General features: G+C 52.8%; 1 long non-coding RNA gene across 1 annotated transcript; it reads right to left on the bottom strand.

The window, feature by feature from the left end:
* Window positions 1–4,976: 4,976 nt before the first annotated feature.
* On the bottom strand, window positions 4,977–8,590 carry LOC147964613 (uncharacterized). The gene is made up of 3 exons (XR_015607789.1): window positions 8,161–8,590; window positions 6,645–6,719; window positions 4,977–5,316 (listed from the first exon to the last, which is right to left on the bottom strand). It is a non-coding gene; the product is annotated as an uncharacterized LOC147964613 (long non-coding RNA).
* Between the last annotated feature and the right edge of the window lie 280 nt (window positions 8,591–8,870).

Below are 8,870 nucleotides of genomic sequence, written 5' to 3'. Positions count from 1 at the left end.
AACCCGGTTCAAGTCGAGGACGTCTGATTCCGCCTACAGGAGGGCCTCGATGGCAGCGGCATCCGCGCGCTCCGCGTCGAGTCGAGCCTCCGCCGCCCGGTTCAAGTCCAGGATGTCCGGTTCCGCCTGTAGGAGGATGTCGATGAGAGCGGCATCCGCGCGCTCTGCGTCGAGTCGAGCCTTTGCCGCCCGGTTCAAGTCCAGGATGTCCGGTCCGCCTGCAGGAGGGCCTCGATGGCAGTGGCATCCACGCGCTCCGCCTCAAGTTGAGCCTCCGCCGCCCGGTTCACATCCACGACATTCGATTCCGCCTGCAGGAGCCTCGATGGCAGCGGCATGCGCGCGCTCCGCGTCGAGTTGAGCCTCTGCCTCCCGGTCCTCCTTTAGTATCGCCATGTTGAACTGCTGGTCCGCCTGCACCATGGGGGACTCAGACGCCGGCACGAAGTCGACGTCCATCGTCTCATACCCATCGGGGGCCTTCTGCGCCGCGACCTCCGCCATGAACATTGGATTGGCTTCCTCCTCCTCGTAGCTTGGCTCTAGAGAACTCGGGGATTGGCTCGCCGCAAAGCGAGCTTGGGAACGAAGGTCTGTGGCGCCGACCGCCGCCGCGATTTCTGCGCGGCGCTCCGGCGTCAGCATCTTGTAGTAAGTGATCTTGCGGCGCACCATGACTTTCCGGTGAACTAGGGGACGCTTGATGCGGGCTAGGGGATCAAAAGGTGGGGGAATGGGCTGGAGGTTTGGTGTGGTTTTAGGGCAGTGGCTGGCGTAGGCCGAGCAGCGAAGGTTCTGGTGTGAATAGTGGTTCCAGTGACGACCGGTCAATCGGTTTTGACTGTACATCGCTCTTGTCATGTTCGCGTTGCAGCCCGGCACACTGGACCCTCCACGTCGCTCACCGAATGGAACACGCTTCGTCTTGCGTTTTCGCTCGCTTGTGGGACCGCAGTTGAGAGCAAACTAACGTCCCTCCCCCTCCCCCGCCCGTGTCATTTATTATACCACCACTCCCTCCGTTTTATGCGGAGTAAATAAAAACAGAGGGAGTATACTACGGATGAGGATCCCCTGACGTGGCCGAACCCATTGAGTAACTGACATGCAGGGCCTAGCAAGCATGGGGTCCTCCAGTAAGTGACCGAAAGGGAGGGTAAGGCAGGGATACCTACGTCAGAGGATCCACTTCCACTATACTACTTTGACCAAATGTTAGAGTAATAATATATGACATGCAACTTACACAAATGTTAGAGTAATAATATATGACATGCAACTTACACAAAGCATACAGGGTCTAATGCGTTTTTCGAGGATAACTTTGACCAAATGTTAGAGTAATAATATACGACATGCAACTTACACAAAGCATACGGTCAAATTCGTATGTGAAAGGAGTTTCCAATGATATAATTTTCACATTATACATCTCATATACTATTAATCTTGTCAATAGTCAAATTGGAAACCATCTCGAGTACAAATCTAGGAGTACGTACGAATCTAACAATATTGATTGGGCGTTGTTGAATGTTGATACCTTTTTGATCAAAGTAGAGATACTTTGACTACACATAAAACTTATATGTAAACTAGAAAGGACAGGAGGGAGTATATTGTACGTTCAAAAACGAAACGAACATTGAATACCCTTTATATATGATTTGCGGATGTTATGATCACCGATTCAAAATTTTGAATCCGCCTTAGGTATCACGTGCCCCCACTCGTTCCCTCTCGATTTCATCTCGGGGTCCGGAGATCTATTGAAAGAGGACTAGGGTGGGTCCATGCGAATGATACTCGACGGAATGTTCAAATGAGGCATGCGGGAGGATGGACTCGACTGGAGGGCGACATGATCGATGGAGAAGAGGGTTGGAGAGGAATGAGAAATAAGCAAACGCCACATGATTATACTTGAACGGATCAAATAAACAATAAGTTGCCTCGCTTGGCCTACATAGTGAAAGGCCTAATGCGCAACGCGGAGCACTGACGCTCGAATATGGCCGGGAAAACAGGGAAACCGACATGTGGGGCACACCCGTCGAGACGACGTAGCGCAGACTAGTACAATGGAGGAGCTGGACCACGACCTCCTCGCCACCGACAACCGTTCATGTGGGTCGTTGGGGCCAACAACGGGGCGCAGCTCCAACACCGCCTCTGGACACGGTGACCGCGGTGAGCGACACGCTCATATTGTAGCTAGACACGGTCGGTTTCAGTGTGCCGAGGGTGGCGTTAGTGCTGTGGCAGGACCAACGGTATGTTTGGTTTGTGCCCAAGGTTGCCCCACCAAAGTATTGGGTAGCCAAAATTTTGGTTGAGGTATTGGTTGCCCATGATTTGGCCGACATTGGCAAGAAAAATGAACTAGAGTTGGCTAGAGTTCATTGGCATGCCAAAGAAATGGCAACCATCCAAACAAAGACCAATCTTTGGGTCATGACCAAAATTTTGGTTGAGGTATTGGTTGCCCATGATTTGACCGACATTGGCAAGAAAAATGAACTAGAGTTGGCTAGGGTTCATTGGCATGCCAAAAAAATGACAACCATCCAAACAAAGGCCAATCTTTGGTTCATGCCCAAAATTTTGGTAAGGTGCACTTTGGCCACAATCCAAACACACCCCAACACCCGGCTCGTTGAGGATGCACAGGGTGCCGCGACGCGTCCGCGGAGTGGTGTAGCGCGGCCAATTGCATCCTCTGGACCTGAGACCATGCCGGGTCGTCTTGCTTTTTCAATGACATGCGTGGATGGCATGTGAGCAAAGGGAATCTCCAACGTTGCCGCGACCGCAGCTGACTACCCTGGCATACCAAAACCCTCGTCCCTCGCGTTGTCGCGCGGTGTGTTCCCAGCCAGCGCTAACTTCCCGCATTCATGACGTCCGTTCGTATGTCGTCGTTAAGAGGCTCGGTGCCTGAGGAACCAACTCCGGCGACTTAATGATGCACCCGGACGCTTGGCCTCACCGGAATGCGCTACTTAAAGTGGCAACGCCCAGCTAACCTCCACACCATAGCGCATCGTCCTCCTACCTGGCACCACATCCGCCATGACCACAAGTGCGAACACTCTGCAGGAGAGCTTGTCTTCGAGGATGAAGCTCGAGGTCGCCGCCCTCGCTCAAGTCGCCTCTCGCGACGCAATAGCGACGTAGCCGGACGCGGACGCGACCGCACAAGCGGTGGCCATGCTGGCGGCCGACGACGGGAGCACCGTCAGCCACGCGTCCTACTTGCTGCCGTCCAACGTCCGGCACCGCCGAGGTTGGGGACTCCTCCGAGGACGAGTAGGGCATGGGAGGGGGCAGAGCATGGTGTGCCAACTGGCCGGTCCGTATCTCGTCTTATACTCTTCCTCGCCGGAGACCGCACCTTCACTTCACAGGTCTTGAACCCCGCCCCCGTACATAGAGATCGCAGATGGAGGACGTCGGTCGCCGCCGTAGAATAGGTTTAGGGTCGGGTTTCTTTTATTTTTCTGTCCTATAAAAGTTCGAAATGTAATGAAAATCTGCCATGTTTGCATTAATCTCGGCCGGTGTATATGAACTTTCACAATAATATACATATTGTAGGAGTACTAGCAAGATGCTTGTGCGTTGCACGGAAGATCAAGATCTTGTGGGAGAAAAGGATGAACGAGGGAAAGCCTTATCTGCAAATGTGGAGAGGAGTGCGGGTAAATGTCATAGTTTCCTTCCTATCCGTTAGATATAGATCGGACGGCCTATATTGCAGGATGACAGGCACACCATCATCACCAACTCTGCTTTTTATTGAAACGAGACAAATCTAACATGCGAAGTACAATAAACACATAGGGTCTATACATACACAAATTATCTTAGGCACTCCAATAATACGTCCACTACACATTCACGCATTTCACATCTTTCTACATCTACGGGAACCTACGAAAGGGTTAACGTAAATTGCCTCTCTCTCTCCTCCCCTGATTTTCATGGTGGTGAGCCCCTCCCTCCTCCCAATCTACAATCAACAGCTCACACGTTTCACATTACGTTAATTACGTAACTGGGATTACATAGGTGTAGCATTACTCGTCCTAAAAAACCCAACTAAGCCAACCTCCTAGCATATCGCGCGGGAAAAGACCCGGCCGCGCCGTTTTAGTCGGGTTTACCGGATTACTAGTAGTAGTATCAATGGATCGCGCGAAGCAACAACATTTTTTTTGAGGGGGCGAAGCACCTAGTTTAAAAGGAAAAAAGGCGGTACACTCACAGCATTCCTGTCGCGGTCGCATTGCACCCCACACACGTTCGGTCCTGCACACGGCTCACACAAACGGAACGCGCTTCGGCTTGCCTCTTCACTAACACGTGGGACTGCACTTGGAGAAACCGACCATGCGCCAAACTCCCCCCGCCCACCGTGCGAAAATCCCCCCTCCCCCACACCCAAAAATTCCCCCCAAATCCGATTCAATCGCCCTTCGGCCAACTAGCCAATAATATTCCCCAAGCCCCCTCCCCCCTGTCCCGCTCCACTCCATTCGCTCCGCCAAAGTCGCCCTCCCCGCCGCGCCGATACGTCGGCGCCGCAGTTTGGCGATCCTCTCGCTCCCACAGTACGCTCTCATAGACTGCCGTCCTCTAGCCGCGCCGCCACCTCTGGCTACGTTCTTGTGGAGGCGCACGTCGGTCAGCGCCGCCACGCTGGCGACGTTCGTGTGGAGATGCGCGATGGTCAGCTTCTCCCATGGTACATGCATTCTAGACTGAGGCCCCGTTCATGTCGGTGTAGCGCTGAATGTTAGCTGATAGACGCTGTTAATCTCATTGTTTGCCGAAGTAGTTTACTATCAATATGCTCTACTTAAGAAGCTTCCTTGCCCTGTTCTGCACTAAATCTGCTGTGACGCCCCCGATTCAATCGTACACTAATCATACACGCAAACATGTACGATCAAGATCAGGGACTCACGGGAAGATATCACAACACAATTCTACAAATAAAATAAGTCATACAAGCATCATATTACAAGCCAGGGGCCTCGAGGGCTCGAATACAAGAGCTCGATCATAGACGAGTCAGCGGAAGCAACAATATCTGAGTACAGACATAAGTTAAACAAGTTTGCCTTAAGAAGGCTAGCACAAACTGGGATACATATCGAAAGAGGCGCAGGCCTCCTGCCTGGGATCATCCTAAACTACTCCTGGTCATCGTCAGTGGGCTGCACGTAGTAGTAGGCACCTCCCGAGTAGTAGTAGTCGTCATCGACAGTGGCGTCTGGCTCCTGGGCTCCATCGCCTGGTCGCAGCAATCGACTATAGGAAGGGGGGAAAGGGGAAGCAAAGCAACCATGAGTACTCATCCAAAGAACTCGCAAGCAAGGAGCTACACTACATATGTATGCATTGGTATCAAATAGAGTAAGGGTATCATATGTGGACTGAACTGCAGAATGCCGGAATAAGAGGGGGGGTGGCTAGCCCTTTCAAAGACTACGCTTCTGGTAACCTTCATCTTGCAGCAGGAGAAGAGAGTAGATGGTAAGTTCACCAAGTAACATCGCATAGCATAAACCTAACCGGCGATCCTCTCCTCGTCGCCCTGTTAGAGAGCGACCACCGGGCTGTATCTGGCACTTGGAAGGGTGTGTTTTATTAAGTATCTGGTTCTAGTTGTCATAAGGTCAAGGTACAACTCCAAGTCGTCCTGTTACCGAAGATCACGACTATTCGAATAGATTAACTTCCATGCAGGGATGCACCACATTTCCCAACACGCTCGATCCCCTTTGTCCGGACACACTTATCTGGGTCATGCCCGGCCTCGGAAGATCAACACGTCGCAGCCCTACCTAGGCACAACAGAGAGGTCAGCACGCCGGTCTAAATCCTAAGGCACAGGGGCCTGGGCCCATCGCCCATTGCACACCTGCACGTTGCGAGGGCGGCCGGAGAGCAGACCTAGCCTCCCTTATACAAGAGCAGGCATTCCAGTCCAACCCGGCGCGTGCCGCTCAGTCGCTGACGTCACGAAGGCTTCGGCTGATACCACGACGTCGAGTGCCCATAACTGTTCCCGTGTTGTTGGTTAGTGCATATAGGCCAGTAGCCAGACTCAGATCAAATACCAAGATCTCGTTAAGCGTGTTAAGTATCCGCGAACGCCGACCAGGGACAGGCCCACCTCTCTCCTAGGTGGTCTCAACCTACCCTGTCGTTCCGCCTCAAAGTAACAGTCGGGGGCCGTCGGGAACTCAGGCCCACCACTACCTGAATGGAGCCACCTGCCCCTTCAGCCCCCACATCAGAATCACCTGCGGGTACTCAACGAGCCGCCCCGACTTTAGTCATGACCTGTATAGTATGTATATAAGTATAAGTATATACCCGTGATCACCTCCCGAGTGATCACGGCCCGATAGTATAGCATGGCAGACGGACAAGAATGTAGGACCACTGATGATAAACTAGCATCCTATACTAAGCATGTAGGATTGCAGGTAAGGTATCAACAGTTGTAGCAACAATGACAGGCTATGCAACAGAATATGATTAACGGAAAGCAGTAACATGCTACACTACTCTAATGCAAGCAGTAGAGAGAAGAGTAGGCGATATCTGGTGATCAAGGGGGGGGGGCTTGCCTGGTTGCTCTGGCAAGAGAGAGGGGTCGCCAACATCGTAGTCGTAGTGGGTAGTAGCGGCGTCGGTCTCGTAGTCTATCGTAGAGAAGAGGGGGAAGAAACAATAAATATTAAGCAAACAGATGCATAACGATGCATGACATGACAAGTAGCGGTGCTAGGGGAGCCCTAACGCGATATGTGGTGGTACCGGTGAAGGGGGGAAACATCCAGGAAAATATCCCCAGTGTTTCGCGTTTTCGGACAAATGAATTGGAGGAGGAAAGTTGCGTGTTTGCTATGCTAGGGATGCGTGGCGGACGAACGGGCTACGTATCTGGATTCTTCTCGTCGTTCTGAGCAACTTTCATGTAAAAAATTTTTCCATCCGAGCTACGGTTTATTTTATATTAATTTTCAAAGTTTTAAACATTTTCTGAAATTTTCTTATTTATTTTTAATTTCGAAAACCAGTGGTCAAAAACTGGGTGCACCCGGTGTAGTGCACCAGAGAGGCTGACCAGTGGGTCCAGTCAACTGCCCAGTCAGCAGTTGACTGTTCAGCATTGACTGGTCAACAAGGACAGTAGGGCCCAGCTGTCATTGACTGTTTTTTTACCAGAATTGTCATTGACTGTTAGTATGCTAACTTAGTTTAAAAGGTTAATTTAACAGGTGGGACCACTAGTCATACTAACAGAGGGTTATTAGGGAGGGGATTAGTGCCACATGCTGTTTAAGCCGGTGAGTGAATGGCGACGGCCCCTGACCATGGCGGAGGACCTCGGGAAGCGACGGGAGCAGCGACGGAGGGCGCTAGGAGGCTCCGACGCAGGCTGCCGTGATTGTGCGCGGTCGTGGGCACTTGCGGCGCGGCGCAGGGGCGCGGCTGGAGCAGAGTAGAAGCAGCGCGCAGGGGGAGGCCACGGGCGACGAGAGGGAGGGGGGTCGCGGCCTCGGCGACCAGCAGGCAGAGGCGGGCGGCGCGCGGATGCAGGCGGCCAGGCGAGGCGTCATGCGTGCGCAGATAGGGTGGGGCGCCGGCGACGGCAAGCAGCAGCGCAGCGGCTGCAACAACGATAGCAGACAGTTGCGGCAGTAGCTAGCAGCGACGGCAGAGGAACACGCGGGCGAGGGGAATAGCAGCAGTAGGCGTACGAGCAGCAGCAGCTAGCGCATCGCAGTAAGCAGCACGGCAAGTAGACGAAGCAGGGCGCACGACTACTCGCACCAAGCAGCAGTGCAGCGAGCAGAGCCGCATCTACAAGCAACAGTAGCAGGCAGACGCACGCGCACGGGAGGTCAAGGGCGTGACGCGCGGGGCCACGATTGGACGGGAGCAGCTAGCGCGGTGCAGGTGCAGTCGGGCACCACCAAGCGAGGTAGGGACTCACGGGTGCGACCAAAAGGTCAACCGGGAGCACGACCACGACGAACTCGTGGCCAAGGCGGACGACGGCTTCGGCCTCGAGCAGGGGAACAACTACGATGGTGGATACGCGGGGGAAAGAGAGAGGGGAAGGGATTAGATGCTCACAACGAGCCTGTAGACGTGCAAAGCGGGCTCGGGGAGGGCTCGACGACGCCGGAATCGAAGACGAACGCCGGCGGTGGTCCAAGGTAAACGGAGCTCGATCCCGAAGATGTAGGGGCTCCCGCTTGAGCTCGTGGTCGAGGAGGATGTAGAGGTCGCTGGCAGAGCTTCTGGACACCTTGGCGCGGCGAGTGGAGGCCGGTGACCGCGGGATCGACGAAGAGCTTGGCGGTGGTGGTTCGGCCATGTATGCGGAAGAGGAAAGCGGCGCGAGGGGGAGAGGGAAAGAATGCTAGGGTTCGGCCTGGGTGGTCGGGGGAGGAATTGTAGGCGACGGGGGAGGAGCTGGATGGCCGGCACGTGGCCATCCATGGCCATGGACGTGTGAGGGGAAGCCACCCAGCCTCCTGTGAACAGGAGGTGGAAGATGAGAGGGGGAGTTGGGCTGGTTTCAGTTAGATGGGCCAAGTGGGGTAGATTAGGTCTGTTGTTTTGTTTCTCTTATCTTTTATTCATGCTTTATACTGTTATGCTTTATTTTCTATTTAATATAGTTTTATAAAATATAAAATTAGTTCCTAAAATAGTATTACTACTTATTCTAATTCCAAAATAACTTGCTACCCAAACTAAGATAGTTTCGTAATTATTTAATATTTGAAAGTATTTAGATAATAGTTTTCGCTACTGTTTTATTCATCTAATAGTTTAAA

The sequence above is a fragment of the Triticum urartu genome, chromosome 6A (genome assembly GCF_056163025.1).
Source record: "Triticum urartu cultivar PI428250 chromosome 6A, HENAU_Tu73, whole genome shotgun sequence".
Classification (NCBI taxonomy): Eukaryota; Viridiplantae; Streptophyta; class Magnoliopsida; order Poales; family Poaceae; genus Triticum; species Triticum urartu.
Note: the sequence above shows the minus strand (reverse complement) of the source record. Positions and strands in the feature narration are given on the sequence as shown.